This window comes from Theropithecus gelada, chromosome 8, assembly GCF_003255815.1.
Source record: "Theropithecus gelada isolate Dixy chromosome 8, Tgel_1.0, whole genome shotgun sequence".
Lineage (NCBI taxonomy): Eukaryota > Metazoa > Chordata > Mammalia > Primates > Cercopithecidae > Theropithecus > Theropithecus gelada.
Window position 1 is genome coordinate 43,387,453 of NC_037676.1, and position 23,953 is coordinate 43,411,405.

Consider the following 23,953-nt stretch of genomic DNA (forward strand, 5'->3'; position numbering starts at 1 on the left):
TATGTGACCTGCTGAATAAAAAGGTTTAACTCTATGAGATGAATGTAGTCAATACAAAGCACTTTCACAACTACCTTCTTTCTACTTTTTATCTGGGAATATTCTCCTTTTCACCTTAAAGGGCTATAATTGGCAACCGCAGATACTTTAAGAAGAGTTTTTCCAACCTGCTGAATCAAAGGAAGGTTTAACTCTGTGAGATGAATCCACACATCATGCAGTAGTTTCACTGGTATCTTTTTTCTGTTTTTTCTTTTCATTTCTTTTTTTTTTTTTTTTTTTGATATTCCATTTTCACCACAGGCCTCAAAGGACTCTCAAAAGTTCCTTGGCATATTGTACCAGAAGAGTGTTTCCAACCTGCCAAAAGAAAAGTAACATTTAACATTGAGAGATGAATCCACACATAGCCAAGCAGTTTGACAGATACCTTCTTTCTAGTTTTTATCTGGGGATGTTATGTTTTTACCATAGATTTCATGAACTCCCAAATATCCTTTCACAGATTCTACAAGAATAGTGTTTCTAACCTACTGAATCAAAAGAAAGGTTTAATTCTGTGAGATGAATCCATCCATCACAAGGCAGTTTCAGAGGTAGCTTCTCCTAGTTTTTATCTGGGTATATTCATTTTTTTTACCATAGACCTCAATGGGCTCCCAAATGTTCCTTTGCACATTCTACAAGAAGAGTGTTTAAATCTGCTGAATCAAAAGAGAAGGTTTAACTCAATGAGATGAATCCACACATTACACAGCAGTTTCACAGATAACTTATTTCTCATTCATATCTGGGGATATTCAGTTTTTCCCCTTAGGCCTCAATAGGTTCCCAAATGTTCCTTCACAGATTTTACAAGAGTTTTGTCTCTAACCTGCTAAATAAAAAAAGATAGTTTTATCTCTGAAAAATGAAGCCACACATCACAAAAGAGTTTCAAAAATAGCTTCTTTCTAGTTTTTATCTGGGAAAAATCAGTTTTTCACCATAGGCATCAACGGGCTTTCAAATGTCCCTTTGTAGACACCACAAGAAGTGTGTTTCCAACATGCTGCATCAAAAGAAACTTTATCTTTGTGAGATCTATCCACACATCACAAAGCAGTTTCACAGGTACCTTCTTTCTAGTTTTTATCTGTGGATATTCTGTTTTTTACCATAGGTCTCAAAGGGTTCCCAAATGTCCCTTCACAGGTTCTACCAGAAGAGAGTTTCCAACATACTGAATAAAATGTAAATTTTAAATCTGTGATACAAATCCACACATAACAAAGGAGTTTCACAGATAGCTTCTTTGTAGTTTTTATCTGGGGATATTCTGATTTTTACAATAGACATCAATGGACTCCCAGAAATGTCTTTACAGATTCTACAAGAACAGTGTTTACAATGTGCTGAATCAAAAGAAAGTTTTAACTCTGTCAGATGAATCCACACATCACTAAGTAGCCTCACAAATAACTTCTTTCTATTTTATATCTGGAGATATTTGGTATTTCACTGTAGGCATCAATGTGTTCCCAATGTCCCTTCGCAGATTCTGCAAAAATAGTATTTTTAACCTTCTGAATCAAGAGAAACGTTTAACTCCGTGAGGTGAATCTAAACATCACAAAGCAGTTTTCCAGATAGCTACATTCTAGTTATCATCTGTAGATATTTGGTTTTTCACCAAAGACATCAATGGCCTCTCAAATTTCCCTTCATAGCTACTACAAAAAGGTTGTTTCCAAGCTGCTAATATTAAGAAAAGCTTACCTCTGTGAGATGTATCCACACATCACAAAGAAGTTTCACAGATAGTTTCTTTATACTTTTCAACTGAGATATTCCATTTTTCACCACAGGACTCAAGGGAATTTAAAATGAACCATCGCAGATTCTACAAGCAGAGTGTTTCCAACCTGCCATATCAAAAGAAAGGTTTAATTCTGCGAGATGAATCTACTAATCACAAAACACTTTCACAGATCGTTTTCTTTTAATTTTTGTTCAGGTGATGTTTGATTTTTCACCATAGGCTTCAATGGGCTTCCAAATGTAATTTCCCAGTTCTACAAGAAGAGTGTTTCCCATTTGCTGAATAGAAAGAAAGATTTAGCTCTGTGTCCTGAATCCACACAACAAAAAACAGTTTCACAGTTAACTTCTTTCTACTTTTTATCTGGGGATATTCGGTTGATCACAATAGGTCTCAGTGGGCTCCAAAATGTTTATTAGCAGATTCTACCAGAAGTGTGTTTCCAAAGTGCTGAAGCAAAAGAACGTTTAACTCTGTGAGATGAATCTACACGTCAAAAAGCAGATTCACAGATAGTTTCTTTCTAGTTTTTATCTGGGGGTATTCGATTTTTCATCAAAGACTCATTGGTTTCTAAATGTCAGTCCTCAGATTCTACAAGAAGAGTGTTTCCACGCTGCTGAGTCAAAAGAAAGCTTTATTTTTGAAAGATGAATGCATGCGTCACAAAAAAACAGTTTCACAGAGATCTTCTTTCTAGTTGTTATCTGGCGACATTTGGTTTTTCACCAGAGGCTTGAAGCCTCTTTTTCTGACATGGTTAACAAAAGAATTTTTTAACTCTGTGAGATGAATCCACACATTAAAAAGCTGTTTCAGTCATAGCATTTTTTGTTTGGGGATATTCAGTTTTTCACCATAGGCCTTAATAGGGTCCCAAATGTTTTCTCAAAGGTTATACAAAAAGACCGTTTATAACTAGATAAATCGAAAGGAAAGTTTAAATCTGTGAGATGAATCCACAAATCACAAAGCAGTTTCACAGGTAACTTCTTCCTTGTTTTTATCTGGGGATTTTTTCTTTTTCACCATAGGCCTCCATGGGCTCCCAAGTGTTCCATTGCAGGTTCTCCAAGAAGAGTGTTTCCAACTTGCTGAATCAAAAGAAGGTTTAAGTCAGAGAGATGAAAGTACAGATCAAAAAACTGTTTCATGTATAGCTTCTTTCCAGTTTTTATAGGAGGATGTTCTTCTTTTCACTATAGGTTTCACTGGATTCCTAAATGTCATTTTGTACATTCTACCAGAAGAATATTTCCAACCTGCTGAATCTAAAGAAAGGTTTAACTCTAAGAGATGAATCTACACATCACAAAGTAGTTTTACAGGTAGCTTCTTTCTAGTCTTTATCTGTGGATATTCAATTTTTCTCCATAGGATTTATAGATTCCCAAATATTCCTTTGCATACTCTACAAAAAAGAGTGTTTCCAACTAGTTGAATCAAAAGAAAAATTTAACTTTGTAAGATGAATCCACATATCACAAAGTAGTTTGACAGATAGCTTCTTTGTAGTTTTTTTCTGGGGATATTTCGTTTCTCACCTAGGCCTCATGGGATCCCCTATGTCACTTTGCAGATTTTAGAAGAAGAGTGTTTCTAATCTGCCGAATGAAAAAAAAAAAGGTTTATCTCTGAGAGATGAATCCAACATAACAAAATAGTTTCACCGATAGCTTCTGACCTCATGGGCTCCCAAATGTGCCTTTGCAGATTCTATCAGAAGAGTGTTTCCAACCTGCTGAAGCAAAACTAGGTTTAACCCTGTGAGATGAATCTACACATCACAAAGCAGTTTCCCAGATAGCTTGTTTCTAGTCTTTATCTGTGGATATTCAATTTTTCTCCACAGGACTTATAGATTCCCAAATATTCCTTTGCATACTCTACAAAAAGAGTGTTTCCAACTAGTTGAATCAAAAGAAAAATTTAACTTTGTGAGATGAATCCAAATACCACAAAGTAGTTTGACAGATAGCTTCTTTGTAGTTTTTTTCTGGGGATATTTTGTTTCCAACCTAGGCCTCGTGGGATCCCCTATGTCACTTCAAAGATTTTAGAAGAAGAGTGTTTCTAATCTACTGAATGAAAAAAAAAAGGTTTATCTCTGAGAGATGAATCCAACATAACAAAATAGTTCACTGATAGCTTCTGACTCATGGGCTCCCAAATGTCCCTTTGCAGATTCTATCAGAAGAGTGTTTCCAATCTTCTGAAGCAAAATATAGGTTTAACTCTGTGAGATGAATCTACACATCACAAAACAGTTTCACAGATAGATCTTTTCTAGTTTTCATATTGGGATATCGGATTTTCACCATGAGCATCAATTTGCTTCCAAATGACCCTTTGCAGTTTCAACAAAAATAGTGTTTCCTACTTACTGAAAAAGGTGTAATTCTATCAAATGAATCCACACATCACAAAGCAGTTTCACAGACAGCTTTTCAGCATCAGCCTCAATGGGCCACAAAACGTCCCATCACAGAGTCATCAAGAAGAGCATTTTCAACCTCCTGAATTAAAAAAAAATGTTTTAACTCTATTGGATGAATCCACACATCACAAAGTCGTTTCACAGATAATTTCTTTCTAGTTTATATTGGCGAGATTTCTATTTTTCACCATAAGCCCCAGCAGACTCCCAAATGTTTCTTCACATATTCTCAAAGAGTGTTTCCAACCTCCTGAATAAAAAGAAAGATTTAACATTAGGAGGTGAATGTACACAATAAAAGAACAGTTTCACATATAGATTATTTCCTGTTTCTATTTGAGGATACTCAGTTTTTCACCATAGGCCTCAGTGGGCTCCCATATGTCTTTTTGCATATTCTAATAGAATAGTGTTTCCGACCTGCTGAATCAAAAGAAAGTTTTATCACTGAGAGATTAGTCCAGACATCACAAAGCAGTTTCACAGATATCTTCTTTCTAGCTTTTGTCTGGGAATTTTCATTTTTTCACCATGGTCCTCAATGGGTTCCAAATGTCCCTTCATAGATTCTCCAATAAGAGTGTTATTAACCTGCAGAATCAAAAGTAAGGTTTAACTCTGTGAGATGAATCCACTTAGCACAAAGCAATTTCACAGATACCTTCATTCCAGTTTTTATCAGGGGATATTCAGTTTATCACCATTGGCCTCAATGGGTTTTCAAATATTTCTGTGAGATGAAGCCACACATCACAAAGCAGTTTCACGGATAACTCCTTTCTAGTTTTGATCTGGGGATATTTGGTTTATTACCATAGGCCTCAGATGGCTTCCAAATGTTCCTTTGCAGATTCTAAAAGAAGAGAGTTTCCAACCTGCTGAATCAAAAGAGAGGTTTAACACTGTAAGATGAATCCACACATAACTAAGCAGTTTGACAGACAGTTTCTTTCTAGTTTTTATCTGAAGATATTCAGTTCTACACCACAGGCTTCAATAGGCTCCCAAACATCCCTTTGCATATTCTACAAGAACAGTGTTTCCAAACTGCTGAATCAAAAGAAAGGTTTATCTCTGAGAGATGAATCCACACATCACAAAACAGTTTGACAGATAACTTCACTCTAGTATTCAGCTGAAGATATTCAGTTTTTCATCACAGAAATCAATGGGCTTTTACATTTCTCTTTGCAGAATATGCAAGAAGAGTGTTTTCAGCAAGCTGAATCAAAAGAAAGATTTAACTCTGTGAGATGAATCCACACATCACAAAAGCGTTTTAAAGAGAGTTTTGAACTAGTTTTTATCTGGGATATTTGGATTTTCACCATGGTCCTCAAAGGACTTTGAAATGTCCCTTTGCAAGTGTTACAGAAGTTTGCTTCCAACATTCTAAACAAAAATAAAGCTTTAAATCTGTGAGTTGAATCCACACATCACAAAGCAGTTTCACAGAGAGATTCTTTCTAGTTTTTATCTAGGAATATTAGGTTTTTCCCCCAGTCATCAATATTTTCCCTATGTCTCTTTGTAGATTCTACAAAAAAAGAATTCCCAACTTGCTGATTTAGCACAAAGATTTAAATCTGTCAGATGAATCCACACATCACAAAGCAGTTTCACAGATTGCTTCTTTCTAGTTTTTATCTGGGGATATTCTTTTTTTCACCATCAACCTCAATGAACTCCCAAATTTTAGTTCTTGGGTTCTACAAGAAGATTGTTTCCAATGTGCTCAATCAAAAGAAAGGTTTAACTCTGTGTAGTGAATTCACACATCAGAAAACAGTTTTACAGGTTGCTACTTTCTAGTTTTTATCTGGGGGTATTCAGTATTTCACCATAGGCTTTGAAGGAATCCTAAATGTCCCTTCAGAGATTCTACTCGAAGATTGTTTCACATCTACTGAATAAAAATAAAGGTTTACCTCTGTGAGATGAATGTAAACTTCACAAAGCAGTTTCACAGATACACAAATAGCTTCTTTCTCCTTTTTTTTTCTGAAGATATTTCATTTTTCACCATACACCTCAAAGGGCTCCCAAATATCCCTTTGCAGATTCTACAAATGGAGTGTTTCCAACATGCTGAATCAAAAGAAACGTTTAACTCTGTTAGTTGATTCCACACATCACAAAGGAGTTTCACAGATAGCTTCTATCTAATTTTCATCTGGGGATATTTGGTTTTTCACCATAGGCATCAATGTGCTCCCAAATGTCCATTCACAGATTCTACAAGAAGAGTGTTTCCAATCTACTGAATCAAAACAAAGGTTTAATTCTTTGAGATGAATCCACACATCACAAAGCAGTTTCTCACAGTTTCTTTCTAGTTTTTTTTGTTTGGGAATATTCAATTTTTCACCATAGTCCTCAAGGGACTTTAAAATGTACCTTCCCTATTCTACAAGAAAAGTGTTTACAACCTACTTCAAAAGAATGTTTTCTCTCAGAGATGCACCCCACAAAGTGGTTTCACAGACAGATTCTTTTCAGTTTTTATATGGAAATTTTTGGTTTTTCTTTATTTTTATTTTTATTTTTATTTTTATTGTACTTTAAGTTCTAGGGTACATGTGCACAACATGCAGATTTGTTACATATGTATACATGTGCCATGATGGTGTGCTGCACCCATCAACTCGTCAGCACCCATCAACTTGTCACTTACATCACGTATAACTCCCAAAGCCATCCCTCCCCCTTCCCCCCTCCCCGTGATAGGCCCCGGTGTGTGATGTTCCCCTTCCAGAGTCTAAGTGATCTCATTGTTCAGTTCCCACCTATGAGTGAGAACATGTGGTGTTTGGTTTTCTGTTCTTGCGATAGTTTGCTGAGAATGATGGTTTCCAGCTGCATCCATGTCCCTACAAAGGACACGAACTCATCCTTTTCTATGGTTACATAGTATTCCATGGTGTATATGTGCCACGTTTTCTTAATCCAGTCTGTCACTGATGGACATTTGGGTTGATTTCAAGTCTTTGCTATTGTGAATAGTGCCGCAATAAGCATACGTGTGCATGTGTTTTTATAGCAGCATGATTTATAATCCTTTGGGTATATACTCAGTAATTGGATGGCTGAGTATGGTAGAACTAGAACTAGAAATGTAGTATTTCTAGTTCTAGATCCTTGAGGAAACACCATACTGTTTTCCACAATGGTTGACCTAGTTTACAGTCCTGCTAACAGTGTAATAGTGTTCCTATTTCTCCACACACTCTCCAGCACTTTTTGTTTCCTGAATTTTTAATGATGGCCATTCTAACTGGTGTGAGATGATATCTCGTGGTTTTGATTTGTATTTCTCTGATGGCCTGTGATGACGAGCATGTTTTCATGTGTCTGTTGGCTGTATCAATGTCTTGTTTTGAGAAATGTCTGTTCATATCCTTCGCCCACTTTCTGATAGGGTTGTTTCTTTCTTTCTTATAAATTTGTTTGAGTTCTTTGTAGGTTTTGGAAATTAGCCTTTTGTCAGATGAGTAGATTACAAAAATTTTCTCCCATTCTGTAGATTGCCTGTTCACTCTGATGGTAGTTTCTTTTGCTGTGTAGAAGCTCTTTAGTTTAATTACATCCCATTTGACAATTTTGGCTTTTGTTGCCGTTGCTTTTGGTGTTTTAGACGTGAAGTCCTTGCTCATGCCTATGTCCTGAACGGCATTACCTAGGTTTTCTCCTAGGGTTCCTATGGTATTAGGTCCAACATTGAAGTCTCTAATCCATCTTGAATTAATTTTCGTATAAGGAGTGAGGAAGGGATACAGTTTCAGCTTTCTACTTATGGCTAGCCAATTTTCCCAGCACCATTTATTAAATAGGGAATCCTTTCCCCACTTCTTGTTTTTCTCAAGTTTGTCAAAGATCAGATGGCTGTAGACGTGTAGTATTATTTCTGAGGGCTCTGTTCTGTTCCATTGGTCTATATCTCTGTTTTGGTACCAGTACCATGCTGTCTTGGTTACTGTAGCCTTGTATTATAGTTTGAAGTCAGGTAGCGTGATGCCTCCAGCTTTGTTCTTTTGGCTTAGGGTTGTCTTGGCAGTGTGGGGTCTTTTTTTGGTTCCATATGAACTATAAAGCAGTTTCTTCCAATTCTGTGAAGAAAGTCATTGGTAGTTTGATGGGGGTGGCATTGATTCTATAAGTTACCTTGGGCAGTATGGCCATTTTCACGATATTGATTCTTCCTATCCATGAGCATGATATGTTCTTCCATTTGCTAGTGTCCTATTTTATTTCACTGAGTAGTGGTTTGCAGTTCTCCTTGATGAGGTCCTTTACATCCCTTGTAATTTGGATTCCTAGTTATTCTATTCTCTTTGAAGCTATTGTGAATGGGAGTTCATTCATGATTTGGCTCTCTGTTTGTCTGTTACTGGGGTATAAAAATGCTTGTGATGTTTGCACAATGATTTTGTATCCTGACACTTTGCTGAAGTTTCTTATCAGCTTAAGGAGATTTTGGGCTGAGACAATGGGGTTTTCTAAATATACAATCATGTCATCTGCAAACAGGGACAGTTTCACTTCTTCTTTTCCTAACTGAATACCCTTTATTTCTTTCTCTTGTCTGATTGCCCTAGCCAGAACTTCCAACACTACATTGAATAGCGGTGGTGAGAGAGGGCATCCCTGTCTTGTGCCAATTTTCAAAGGGACTGCTTTCAGTTTTTGCCCATTCAGTATGATACTGGCTGTGAGTTTGTCCTAAATCACTCTTATTATTTTGAGATACGTTCCATCAATACCAAATTTATTGAGTTTTTAGCATGAAGGGCTGTTGAATTTTGTCAAAGGCCTTTTCTGTGTCTATTGAGATAATCATGTGGTTTTTGTCTTTGATTCTGTGTATATCCTATATTATGGTGAGAGTTTTTAGCATGAAGTCCTGTTGAATTTTGTCAAAGGCCTTTTCTGCATCTATTGAGATAATCATGTGATTTTTGCTTTGGTTCTATGTATATGCTTTATTATGTTTATTGATTTGCGTATGTTGAACCAGTCTTGCATCCCAGGGATGAAACCCACTTGATCATGGTGGATAAGCTTTTTTTCTTGTGCTGCTGGATTCGCTTTGTCAGTATTTTATTGAGGAATTTTGCATCAGTGTTCATCAGGGATACTGGTCTAAAATTCTTTTTTTGGTGTGTCTTTGCCAGGCTTTGGTATCAGGATGATATTGGCCTCATAAAATGGGTTAGGGAGGACTCCCTCTTTTTCTCTTGATTGTAATAGTTACAGAAGGAATGGTACCAGCTCCTCCTTGTACCTCTGGTAGATTTTGGTTGTGAATCTGCTGGTCCTTGACTTTTTTTGGTTGGTGAGATATTAATTATTGCCTCAATTTCAGAGCCTACTATTGGTCTACTCAGGGATTCAGCTTCTTCCTGGTTTAATCTTGGGAGAGTGTAAGTGTCCAGGAAATTATCCATTTCTTCTAGATTTTCTAGTTTATTTGCTTGAGGTGTTTATAGTATTCTCTGATGGTAGTTTGTATTTCTGTGGGGTCAGTGGTGATATCCCCTTTATCGTTTTTTATTGCATCTATTTGATTCTTCTCTCTTTTCTTCTTTATTAGTCTTGCTAGCGGTCTATCCATTTTGTTGATCTTTTCAAAAAACCAGCTCCTGCATTCATTGGTTTTTTGGATAGTTTTTTGTGTCCCTATCTCCTTCAGTTCTGCTCTGATCTTAGTTATTTCTTGCCGTCTGCTAGCTTTTGAATGTATTTGCTCTTGCTTCTCTAGTTCTTTTAATTGTGATGTTAGGGTGTCAATTTTAGATCTTTCCAACTTTCTCTTGTGGGCATTTAGTGCTATAAATTTCTCTTTACACACTGCTTTAAATGTGTTCCAGGGATTCTGGTATGTTGTGTCTTTGTTCTAATTGATTTCAAAGAGCATCTTTATTTCTGCCTTCATTTTATCATGTATCCAGTAGTCATTCAGGAGCAGGTTATTCAGTTTCCATGTAGTTGTGTGGTTTTGATTGAGTTTCTTAGTCCTGAGTTCTAGTTTGATTGCACTGTGGTCTGAGATACAGTTTGTTATAATTTGTGTTCTTTCATATTTGCTGAGGAGTGCTTTACTTCCAACTATGTGGTCAATTTTGGAATAAGTGTGATGTGGTGCTGAGAATAACGTATATTCTGTTGATTTGGTGTGGAGAGTTCTGTAGATGTCTATTAGGTCCATTTGGTGAGAGTTGAGTTCAATTTCTGGATATCCTCGTTAACTTTCTGTTTCGTTGATCTGTCTAATGTTGACAGCGGGATGCTGAAATCTCCCATTATTATTGTATGGGAGTCTAAGTCTCTTTGTAAATCTCTAAGGACTTGCTTTATGAATCTGGGTGCTCCTGTATTGGGTGCATATGTATTTGGGATAATTAGCTCTTCCTGATGAATTGATCCCTTTACCATTATGTAATGGCTTTCTTTGTCTCTTTGATGTTTGATAGTTTAAAGTCTGTTTTATTAGAGACTAGGATTGCAACCTCTGCTTTTTTTTTGTTTTCCATTTGCTTGGTAGATCTTCCTCCATTCCTTTATTTTGAGCCTATGTGTGTCTCTGCATGTGAGATGGGTCTCCTGAATACAGCAAACTGATGGGTCTTGACTCTGTATCCAATTTTCCAGTCCGTGTATTTTAATTGGACCATTTAGTCCATTTACATTTAAGGTTAAAATTGTTTTGTGTGAACTTGATCCTGTCATTAGGTAGAATATTGCTGAACAGTGAGTGTTGCTATCTGATTCTTGCTCTGAAAGCTTCATCTCAGTGTTGTACTCACTGTGTGATGTGTGAGGTGTTGATCTGCACCTAGTGGGGGATGTCTCCCAGTTAGGCTACTCAGGGGTCACAGACCCACTTGAGCATGCAGTCTGTCTGTTCTCAGATCTCACCCTCCATGCCAGGAGACCCACTGCCCTCTTCAAAGCTGTCAGACTGGGTCATTTACATCTGTAGAGGTTTCTGCTGCTTTTTGTTTAGCTATGCCCTGTCCCCAGAGGTGGAGTCTACAGAGACAGGCAGGCCTTCTTGAGATGTGGTGGGCTCCACCCAGTTTGAGTTTCCTGGAGGCTTTGTTTACGTACTTAAGCTTCAGCAACTGTGGGAACCCTTCCCCCGCCTCACTGTTGCCTTGCAGTTAGATCTCAGACTGCTGTGCTAGCAATGAGGGAGGCTCCATAGGCATGGGACCCTCTGGGTCATATGTGGGATATAATCTCCTGGTCTGCTGTTTGCTAAGAGCTTTGATAAAGCACAGTATTGGGTTGGGAGTTACCCGATTTTCCAGGTGCTGTGTGTCTCATTTTTGCTGGCTAGGAAAAGCGATTCCCTTCCCCCTGGTGCTTCCCAGGTGAGGCAATGCCTCGCTTGCTGGTCGGGCTGCACAAGCTGGCCAACACCGATTTTACAGCACTCCTCAGTGACATGAACTCAGTACCTCAGTTGAAAATGTGGAAATCACCCATCTTCTGTGTCGCTTGTGTTGGGACCTGGAGGCTGGAGCAGTTCCTATTTGGTCATCTTGCTTATCTTGCTTTGGGACCTGGTTTTTCATCATAGTCCTCAAATGGCTTCCAAATGTCCCATCAGAGATTCAAGAAATTTGTTTCCAACCTGCTAAATCAAAAGAATGGTTTAATTCTTTGAATTGATTCCACACATCATAAAACAGTTTCACAGATAGCTTCTTTCTACTTTTTAACTGGGGATATTTGGTTTTTCACCATAGACTTCAAAGGGCTCCCAAATATCCCCTCATAGATTCTACAAGCAGTGTGTTTCCAACCTGCTGAACCAAAAGAAATGTTTAACTCCATGAGTTAAATCCACATATCACAAAACAGTTTCACAGAGATCTTCTTTCTAGTCTTTTTCTGGGAACATATGGTTTTTCAGCATAAGTTTAACTGTGCTCCAAAATGCCCCTTCAGAGATTCTACAAAAAGATTCTTTCCAACTACTGAATCAAGAGAAAGGTTCATCTCTGTGAGGTTAATCCAAACGTCATAAAGAACTCTCACTCTCAGCTTCTTTCTACTTTATATCTGTTGACATACAGTTTTTCACCATAGGCCTCAATTGACTTCAAATTGTCCCTTTGCAGATTCTTTTAGAAGACTGTCTCCAACCTGCTAAATTAAAAGAAAGGTTTAACTCTTTGAGATAAATACACATATCACAAAGCAGTTTTAAAGATAGCTTCCCTGTAATTTTTATCTGGGGATATTTTGTTTTTCATCATAGTCCTCAAAGAGCTTCCAATGCCCATTTGCAGATTCTACAAGAAGTTTGTTTCCCACCTGCTAAATCAAAAGAAAAATTTAACTCTGTAAGTTTAATACCCAAATAATAATGTAGTTTCACAAATAGCATCTTTCTACTTTTCATCTTAAGATAAATCATTTTTTCGCCATACACCTCAATGTGTGTCCAAATGTCCTTTCACAGATTCTACATATAGAGAGTTTCCAAGTAGCTAAATAAAAAGAAATGTTTAACTCCGTGGGTTGATTCCACACATCACAAAGCAGTTTCACAGATAACTTCTTTCTAGTTTTTATCTTGGGATATTATTTTCTCACTATAGGCCTCAATGGGCTCTCAAATGTCCTTTTACAGATTCTACAAAAATAATGTTGCCAACTGCTTAAAAAAAAAGAAAGTTGAACTCTGTGAGATGAATCCACACATCACAAAGCCATTTCACTGAAAGCTACCTTTTCTTTTTTATCTAGGAATAGTCTGTGTTTCACCACAGGCCTCAATGGGCCCTCAAATGTCCACTCAGACTTTCTACAAAAAGAGCGTTTACAAACTGCTGAATCAAAAGAAACGTTTAACTCTGTGAGTTGAATCCACAGATCACAAAGCAGTTTCACAGATAGCTTCTTCCTAGTTACTATGTAGGGATACTCAGATTCACACCATAGGACTCAATGGGTTCCCAAATGTCCCTTCACAGACTCTACCAGGAGAGGGTTTTAAACCTGCTGAATCTAAAGAAAAGTTTAACCCTGTGAGATGAATCCACACAGCAGTTTCACAGATGGATTGAACTGCTTGTGAGATGAATCCACAAGCAGTTTCACAGATGGATTCTTTCTAGTTTTTATCTGAGAATATTAAGTTTTTTTGACATAGACCTCAATAATCTCCCAAATGTCCCATCACAGATTCTATAAGAAAAGTGTTTCCAACCTGCTGAATCAAAATAAAGGTTTAACTCTGTGGGGTGAAACCATCCATCACAATGTAGTATCACAGATAGCTTCTGTCTAGTTTTTATCTGGGGATGTTCTGTTTTCCACCATATTCCATAATGGGCTTTCAAATGTTTCTTCACAGATATTTCAAGAACAGTGTTTTCCACCTGCTGAATTAAAAATAGGTTTAACTCTGTGAGATGAGTGCACAAATCACAAAGTAGTTTCACAAATAGATTCACTCTAGTTTTTATCTGGGGATATTCATTTTCACCCATAGTTCTCAAAGGGCTCCCAAACGTCCCTTTGCAGATTCTACAAATAGAGTGTTTCCAACCGGCTGAAAAAAAAGCAAGGTTAAACTCTGTGAGATGAATGTGTTGCAGCAAGTCAGGGACCCCAAATGGAGGGACCAGCTGAAGCCATGGCAGAAGAAAGAAAATTGTGAAGATTTCATGGACATTTATTTGTTCCACAAATTAATACTTTATTAATTTCTTATGCCTGTCTTTACTGCTATCTCTGAACATAAATTGTGAAGATTTCATGGACACTTATCACTTCCCCAATCAATACTCTTGTGATTTCCTATGCCTGTCTTTACTTTAATCTCTTAATCCTGACATCTTCGTAAGCTGAGGATGAATGTCACCTCAGGGTTCCGTGATGATTGTGTTAACTGCAAAAATTGTTCATAGAGCATGTGTATTTGTGCAATATGACATCTAGGCACCTTAAGAACAGGATAACAGTGATTTTCAGAGAACAGGGGAGATAACCTTAAAGTCTGGCTGTCTGTGGACCAGGAGGAACAGAGCTATATTTCTCTTATTACCAAAAACATGTAAGATTAACTGAATTCTTTCTGCATTAAGGAATATTAATAATTAACCAGCCCTGGGAAAATAATGCATTCCCAGAGGAGGCCTCTGAAATGGCCGTCCTGGGGGTGTCTTCCTTATGCAGATGTAGATAGGGATGAAACACGCCCTAATCTCCTGCAGCCCCCAAGACTTGCTAGGATTAGGAAATTCCAGCCTGGCAAATTCTAGTCAGACTGCTTCTCTGCTCTTGAACCTTGTTTATCAATGACAATGCGTGCACAGCTGGACATGGAAGTTCATTGGTGATTCTAGTTTCACTCTGATCTTGTGATCTCACCCTGACTTCCTGCCTTGTGATCTTTTGTCACCCTTGAAGCATGTGATCTCTGTGACCCACAATCTATTCGTGACCTCACTCCCCTTTGAAAATTGCTAATAAAAACCTGCTGGTTTTACAACTCAGGGAGCATCACTGAACCTGCTGACATGTGATGTCTCCCCCGGGCACCCAGCTTTAAAATTTCTCTCTTTTGTACTCTTTCCCTTTATAGGGAAAATAGAAAAGGACCCACATGAAATATCAGGGGCTGAATTTCCCCTGACATCACATCACAAAGTGGTTTCACTGATGGCTTCTTTCTGCTTTTTTTTTTTTTTTTTTTTTCCGGGGAGCATTCAGTTTTTCACCATAGTACTCAATGGGTTCCCAAATATCCCTTAGTAGATTCTACCAGAAGAGTGTTTCCAACCTGCTGAATGAAAAGAAAAGTTTAGCTCTCTGAGGTGAATCCACACATTGCAAAGCAGTTTCACAGGTAGATTCTTTCTATTTTTCATCTAGGGATATTCTGCTTTTCAACATAGGCCTCAATTGACTCCCAAATGCCCCTTCCCAGATTCTACAAAAAGAGTACTTAAAACCTGCTAAAAGAAAGGAAGGTTTAACTCTATGAGTTGAACCCACACATCCAAAAAGAGTTTCACAGAGTGCTTCTTTCTAGTTCTTATCTGAAATTATTCAGTTATTCGCCATAGTCATCAACACGTTCCCAAATGTCCCTTCTCTGATTTTACAAGAAGAGTGTTTCTAACCCTGGTGAATCAAAACAAAAGTTGATCTTGGAAAGATAAACCCACACATCACAAAGAAGTTTCAAAGATAGCTTCTTTTTAATTTGTATCTGTGGATTATCTGTTTTTCACCACAGGCCTCAATGGGCTAGCAAATGTCCCTTTGCAGATACTACAAAAAGACTTTTTCAAACCTGCTGAATCAAAAGGAAGATTTAACTCTGTGAGATGAATCCACAAATACCAAAGCAATTTCACATACAGCTTCTTTCTTGTTATTATCTGGAGATATTCAGTTATTCACCATAGATGTCAATGGGGTCTGAAATATCCCTTCACCAAGTCTTCAAAATCTGTCGTTCCAACCTGCTGAATCAAGAGAAAAGTTTACCTCTTTGACTTGAATCCACACAACACAAAGCAGTTTCACAGATAGCTTATTTCCAGTTTTTATCTGGGTATATGTGGTTTTTCAACATATGCATCAATGTGATCCCAAATGTCAATCCGCAAATTCTACAAGAAGAGTGTTTCCAATCTGCTGAATCAAAACAAAGGTTTAAATCTGTGAGATGAATCCTCACATCAAAAAGCAGTTTCACAGATAGCTTATTTCTAGTTTTTATCTGGGAATATTCAGTTTCTCAGCAGAGGTCTCAATGGGCCATCAAATGTCCACTCAGAGATTCTACAAAAACAATGTTTCCAACCTGTTTTATTTAAAGAGAAGTTTAACTCTGTGAGTTGAATCCACAGATCTCAAAGTATTTTAACAGATATCTTATCCTTAGTTACTATATAGGGTTGCCCAATTTCACACCATAGGCTTCAAAGGGCTTCCAAATGTCCCTTTGACGATTCTACCAAAAGAGTGTATTAAACCTGCTGAATCTAAAGAAAAGTTTAACTTTTTAAGATGAATCCACCCATGGCAAAGTAATATCACAGAGACCTTCTTTCTAATTTTTATCTGGGGATATTCTGTTTTTCACCATGGGCCTCAATGGGCTCTCAAATGTCCCTTTGAAGATTATACAAATAGAGTGTTTTCAACCTGCTGAACTAAAAGAAAGGTTGAACTCGGTGAGGTGGATCCACACATCATGAAGCAGTTTCACTGATAAATTCTTTATAGTTTTTATCTAGGGATATTCTGTTTTTCACCGTAGGCCTCAAAAGACTCTCAAATGTCTCTTTGCAGATTCTACCAGAAGAGTGTTTCCAACCTGCTGAATCAAAGGGAAAGATTAAACTTGTGAGATGATGCCAAACATCACAATGCCGTGTCACAGATAGCTATGTTCCAGCTTTTATCTTGAGATACGTGACTTTTCATTATAAGCCTCAATGGGCTCCCAAACATCCCTTAGCAGATTCTACCAGAAGAGTATTTCCAACTTGCTGAATCAAAAGGAACGTTTAACTTTGTGATATGAATTCACACATCACAAAGCTGTTTAACAGATAGCTTCTTTCTAGTTTTTTTCCTGCAGATATTTGTTTGTTTGTTTTTTAACCATAGGTGTCAATGTGCTCCCAAGTGTCCCTTCGTAGATTCTACAAGAAGAGTGTTTCCAACCTCCTGAATCAAAACAAAGATTTATTTCCATGAGTTTAATGTACACTTCAAAAAGCAGTTTTGCAGGTAGCTTCTTTCTAGTTTTTATCTGGATATATTTGATTTTCCAAATGGGCCTCACTTTGCTCCCAAATGTCCCTTCACAGATTTTAAAAGAAGTTTGTCTCCAACCTGCTAAATCACAAGAAAGTTTACCTATATGAGTTGATTCCACATATCACAAAGCAGTTTCATAGAAAACTTCTTTCTAATTTTTATCTGGGGCTATTCTGTTTTTCACCATAAACCACAATGAGCTCCCAAACAACAATTTGCAGATACTACAAGAAGAGTGATTCAAACGTGCTGAATGAAAAGAAAGCTTTTCCTCTGTGAGATGAATCCAAACATCACAAAACAGTTTCACAGATAGCTTCTTTCTGATATTTATTTGGGAATATTCAGTTTTTCAACATATGTCTCAATGGGCTCCAAATGTCCTTTTGCAGATCCTACAAGAATAGTGATTCTAACCTGCTAAATCAAAATAAAGGTTTAACTCTGTGAATTGAATCCATACATCACAAAGCAGTTTAACCAAGGGCTTCTTTCTAGATTTTATCAGGAGATATTCAGTTTTTTCACCATAGACCACAATTGGCCCCAAAATAGCCTTTTCCAGATTCTGTAAGAGTGTTTACAACATTTTGAATCATAATAAATGTTTAACTCTGTTAGTTGAATCCACATATCACAAAGCAATTTCACAGAGAGTTTCTTTCTAGTTTTTGTCTCAGGACATTTGGTGTTTCACCATAGGCCTCAAAAGCCTCAAAAGTGTCCTTTCGCAGACTCTCCAGTAGAGGTTTTCCAACCTGCTGAATAAAAAGAAAGATTTAACTCTGTGAGATGAATCCATAAATCACAAAGAAGTTTCACTGATAGCTTCTTTTTATCTAAAGATATTTGGTTTATCACTATAGGCCTCAATGGGCCCCCAAATGTTCCTTCACAGACTCTACAAGAAGGGTGTTTCCAACCTGCTGAATCAAAAGGAAGTTTTATCACTGAGAGATGAATTGATACAACACAAAACAGTTTCAAAGGTGGCTTCCTTCTAGTTTTAATCAGGGGATATTCTGTTTTTCACCATAGGCCTCAATGGTATTTCAGATGTCCCTTCGTAGATTCTACCAGAAGAGTGTTTCAAACCTGCTCAATTGAAAGAAAGCTTTATCTCTGTGAGATGATTCCACACATCACAAAGCAGTTTCAGAGATAGGTTCTTTCTAGTTTTTACCTGTGGATATTTGGTTTTTCACCTTAGGCCTCAATGGGCTCCAAATTTTCCCTTCTCATATTCTACAAGTAGAGTGTTTCCAAACTGCTGAATAAAAAGAAAGGTTTAACTCTGTGAGATGAATCCACACATCACAAGGCAGTTTCACTTATAGATTTTTTTCTGTTTTTTATCTGAGAATATTCAATTTTTCACCATTTGCCAAAATGCACTCCCAAATATACCTTTGTAGATTCTACCAAATGAGTGTTTCCAACCTACTGAATCAAAAGAAAGGTTTAACTTTTTTTTATTGAATCCACACATCACAAAGCAGTTTCACATATAGCTTCTTTCTAGTTTTTATCTGAGGATATTCAGTTTTTCACCACAGGCCTAAAAGGGCTCCCAAATGTCCCTTCGCATATTCAACCAGAAGAATATTACCAACTTGCTGAATCAAAAGAAAGGTTTAACTCTGTGAGATGAATCCACACTCCACAAAGCAAGTTCACTGATAGCTTCTTTTTGTTTTTATCTGGGTCTATTCCTTTTTTCCACCATAGGCTTCAATGGGCTCCCAAATGTCCCTTCAGAGATTATACAAGAAGTTTGTTTCCAACCTACTAAATCAAAGGAAAGGTTTACCTCTGTGATTTGAATTCACAAATCAAAAAGCAGTTTCACTGATAACTTCTTTATAGTTTTTATCTACACATATTTCTTTTTCACCATAGTCATCAATATGCTTTCAATTGTCTCTTCGCATATACTCTAAGAAGAGTGTTTCCAACCTGCTGAATCAAAAAAATAGTTTAACTTTGTGAGATGAATTCACACATCACAAAGCAGTTTCACAGATGGCCTCTTTCTTGTTATCTGGGGATATTAAGTTTTTCAGCGTAGGCATCAATTGGCTCCGAAATGTCCCTTCACAAATTCTACAAATAGAGTGTTTCTAACTGCTGAATAAAAGGAAAGGTTTCCCTTTGTGAGTCACATACAAATATCACAAAGGAGTTTCACAGATAGCTTCTTTCTTGTTTTTATCTAGAGATATTTGGTTATTCACCATAGGCTTAAATGGGGTTCAAAATGTCCCTTTGCAGAATTTACCAAAAAAAGTTTCCAACCTGCTGAATTAAAAGTAAGATTTACCACTGGGAGCTGAATCCACACATCCCAAAGCAGTTTCACTAATAGCTTCTTTCTACTTTTTATCTGGGGTTATTCAGTTTTTCAGTATATGCCTCAATGGCCCCCAAATATTCTTTTGCTGATTCTACAAATAGAGTGTTTCCAACCTGCTGAATCAAAGGAAAGGTTTAACTCTGTTAGTTGAATCCACACATCACAAAGCAGTTTTACAGCTAACTCCGTTTTAGTTTTTATCGGGAGATATTAGGTTTTCCCTTATTGGCCTCAAGGGGTTCTGAAATGTCCCTTTGCAGAATCCACCAGAAGTTTTTAGCAGTGTTTCCAACCTGCTAAATCAAAAGATAAGTTTAGCTCTGTGAGATAAATGCCCACATTGCAAAGCAGTTTCACGGATAGCTTCTTCCTAATTTTTATCTTGATACATTCACTTTTTCTATATGGGCTTCAAAGGGCTTTCAGATATCACTTCGTATATTCCACAAAACAACTGTTTTCAACCTGTTGAATCAAAAAGAGATTTAACTTTGTGAGATGAATGCACACATCACCAAGCGGTTTCACAGATAGACTGTTTCTAGTTTTTATCAGGGAATCTTCACTTTTTCCTAACAGGCCTCAAAGGAGTTTAACATGTCCCTTCACAGATTCTACAAAAAGACTGTTTCCAAATTGCTGAATTAAAAAAACAAAAAAACAAAAAAACCTTTTAACTCTGTGAGATGAATGCAAACGTCACAAATCAGTTTCACAGATAGATTCTTTCTAGTATTTATCTGGGGATATTTCATTTTTCACAATAGGCTTTACTGAACCCCCAAATGTTCATTTGAAGATTCTACAAAAAGGCTGTTTCCAACCTGCTAAATCACAAGAAAGGTTTAAGTCTGTGAAGTGAATGCATATATTGCAAAGCAGATTCACAGATAACTTCTTTCTTGTTTTTATCTGGAAATACTCGCTTTCTCCATATAGGCCTCAAAGGGCTTTCAGATGTCCCTTCTAATATTCTACATAAAGAGTCTTTCCAACCTGCTAAATCAAAAGAAAAATAAAACTTTGAAAGATGAATGCACTCATCACAAAGTTGTTTCACAGATAGCTTCTCTGTAGTTTTTATCAGGGAATCTTCACTTTTTCCTATCAGGACTCAAAGGGGTTTAAGATCTCCCTTTGCAGATTCTACAAAAACACGATTTCCAACTTTCTGAATTAAAAAAAAAAAAGTTTACCTCTGTGGGATGAATGCAAACATCACAAAGCAGTTTCACAGTTTCTTTCTAGCTTTTATCGGGGGATATTAAATTTTTCACTATAGGCTTCACTGTACTCCAAATGTCCATCCGTAAGTTCTACAAAAAGACTGTTTCCAACCTGTTAAATCAAAAGAAAGGTTTAACTCTGTGAGATGAATGCACAAATTGCAAAGTACTTTCACATATAACTTGTTTCTAGTTTTTATTAGGGAATCTTTGCTTTTCTCTAACAGGTCTCAAAGGAATTTCAGATGTCCCTTCACAGATTCTACAAAAATACTGTTTCCAAACTGCTGAATAATAAAAAGAAAAGTTTAACTCTGTGAGATGAATGTAAACATCACAAAGTGATTTCACATATAGCTTCTTTCTAGTATTTATCTGTGGATATTCAGTTTTTCACAATAGGCTTTACTGGGCTTCACTGGGCACCAAAATGTCCCTTTGCAGATTCTACAAGAAGACTCTTTCCAACCTGCTGATTAAAAAGAAAAGCTTAACCCTGTGAGATGAATGCATGTATTGCAAATCAGATTCACAGATACCTTCTTTCCAGTTTTTATCTGGAAATATTCAGTTTTCCCATATAGGCCTCAAAGGTCTTTCCGATATCCCTTTGCAGATTCTACAAACTCTTTCCAACCTGCTGAATCAAAAGAAAAATTAAACTTTGAAAGATGAATCCACACATTACAAAGCTGTTTCACAGATAGCTTCTTTTTAGTTTTTATCAGGGGATATTATGTTTTTCATTATAGGCTTTACTGGACTCCCAAATATCTGCTCACAGTTTCTACAAAAAAGACCCTTTCCAACCGGCTGAATCAAAAGAGTTGTTAATCTCTGTGAGATGAATGCACAAATCATAAAAGAGTTGCATGGACAGCTTCTTTCTAGTTTTTATCTGGGGATATTCTATTTTTCTTTATAGGCTTTAAAGGGTTTTCAGACGTCCCTTTGCAGATTCTACAAAAAGACTGTTTCCTACGTGCTGAATCAAAAGTAACGTTTAACTCTGTAAGAAGCATGTGAACATCACAAAGTGTTTTCACAGGTAGCTGCTTTCTAGTTTCTATCAGGGGATATTTGTTTTTTTACTGTAGGCTTCACTGTGCTCCCATGCGTTTCTTCACAGATTCTATAAAAAGACTGTTTCCAGCCTGCTAAATCACAAGAGAAGTTTAACTCTGTGAGGTGAATGCACACATTGTGATGCAGATTCACAGATAGCTTCTTTCTCGTTTCTATCTGTGGATATTCGGTTTTACACTATAGGCTTCACTGGCTCCAAAATGTCCCTTCGCAAATTCTACAAAAAGATTGCTTCCAATCTACTGAATCAAAAAAAAAAAAAAAAAAAAAGCTCTAACTCAGTGAGATGAATGCACAAATTGTAAAACAGATTCACGGATAGCTTCTTTCTAGCTTTTATCTGGGGATAATTGATTTTTCCTTATGGGCTTTAAAGAGCTTTCAGGTGTCCCTTCACAGATTCTACAAAAAGACTCTTTCCAACCTGCTAAATCAAAAGTAAGATTTAACTCTGTGAGATGAATGGACACATCAAAAAGTGCTTTCACAGACAGTTTTTACAAGTTTTTCTCAGGAAATATATGATTTTTCATTATATGCTTCACTGAGCTGCCAGATGTCCCATCACAGATTTTACAAAAAGACTGTTTTCAACCTGCTAAATCAAAAATAGTTTTAACTCTGTGAGATAAATACACACGTTGCAAAGTGGTTTCACAGACAGTTTCTTTCTAGTTTTTATCAGGGGATATTCTGTTTTTCACTATGCACTTTATGGGGCTGCCAGATATCCCTTCACAGTTTTTACAAAAAGAATGTTTCAAACCTGATAAATCAAAATAATTTTTAAAATCTGTGACATGAATGCACACATCATAAAGTGGTTTAACTGATAACTTCTTTCTAGTTTTTAACTGGGGATGTTCACTTTTTCCTTATAGGCCTTAAAGGACTTTCAGATGTCCCTTCACAGATTCTACAAAAAGACTCTTTTCAACCTGCTGAGTCAAAAGTAGGGTTTAATTCTGTGAGATGTATGCACATATCACAAAGCTATTTCACAGATAATTTATTTCTAGTTTTTCTCAGTAGATATTCTGTTTTTCACTGTAGGCTTCACTGGACTCCTTTCACAAATTTTACACAAAGCATGTTTCCAATGTGATGAAACAAAAATAGGTTTAACCATGTGAGATACATCACAAAGCATTTTCATGGATACATTCTTTGTAATTTTTTCAGGGAATATTTTGTTTTTCACTATAAGTGTTACTGGGCTGTCAATTGTCCTTTTGCAGTTTGTAAAAAATACTGTTTCCAACCTGCTGAATCAAAAGAAAAATTTAACACTGGAGATAAATGCATACATTACAAAGCAGTTTCACAGATAGCTGCTTTCTAGTTTTTCTCAGGGGATATTCAGTTTTTCACTCTAAGCTTTACTTAGCTCCTAAATATCCCTTTGCAGATTCTACAAAGAGACTCTGCAAGCTACTGAACAAAAAGAATGGTTTAATTCTGTGAGGTGAATGCACACATCACAAAGCAGTTTCACAGATAGATTCCATCCAGTTTTTATCAGGGGATATTTTGCTTTTCACTATAGGCTTCACTGGGCTATGAAATGTCCCTTTTCAATTATATAAAAAGACTCTTTCCAAATTGCTAAATCAAAAGAAATATTTAATTCTGTGAGATCAATGTACACATTGCAAGGAAGTTTCACTGATTGCTTCTTTCTAGTTTTTATTAGGGAATATTCACTTTTTCCTTATAGGCCTCAACGGGTTTTCAAATGTCCCTTAGTTTATTTTACAAAAAGAGTGTTTCCAACTTGCTGCATGAAAACGAAGATGTAACTCTGTGAGATGAATGCACAGATCACAAAGCAGTTTCACAGACAACTTCCTTCTAGTTTTTAACTAAGAATATTTTTTTATTTCATGGTCGGCTTCACTGGGCTCCCTAAAGTCCCTTCGCAGATTCTACAAAAAGACTGTTTCCAACCTACTGAATCAAAAGATTTAAATCTGTGAGTTGAATACACACATTTCAAAGCTGATTCACAGATAGCTTCTTTCTAGTTTTTATCTGGAAATATACGCTTTTTCCATATAGGCCTCAAAAAGCTTTCAGGTATCCCTTGGCAGATTATAGAAAAAAGTATTTCCAACCTGTTGAATCAAAAGAAAGATCTAACTCCGTGAAATGAAAGGACACATCACAATCCAGTTTCACAGATAGCTTCTTTCCAGTTTTTATCATAGAATATTTGTTTTTTCACTAATAGCTGCACTGTGCTCCAAAATGTCTAT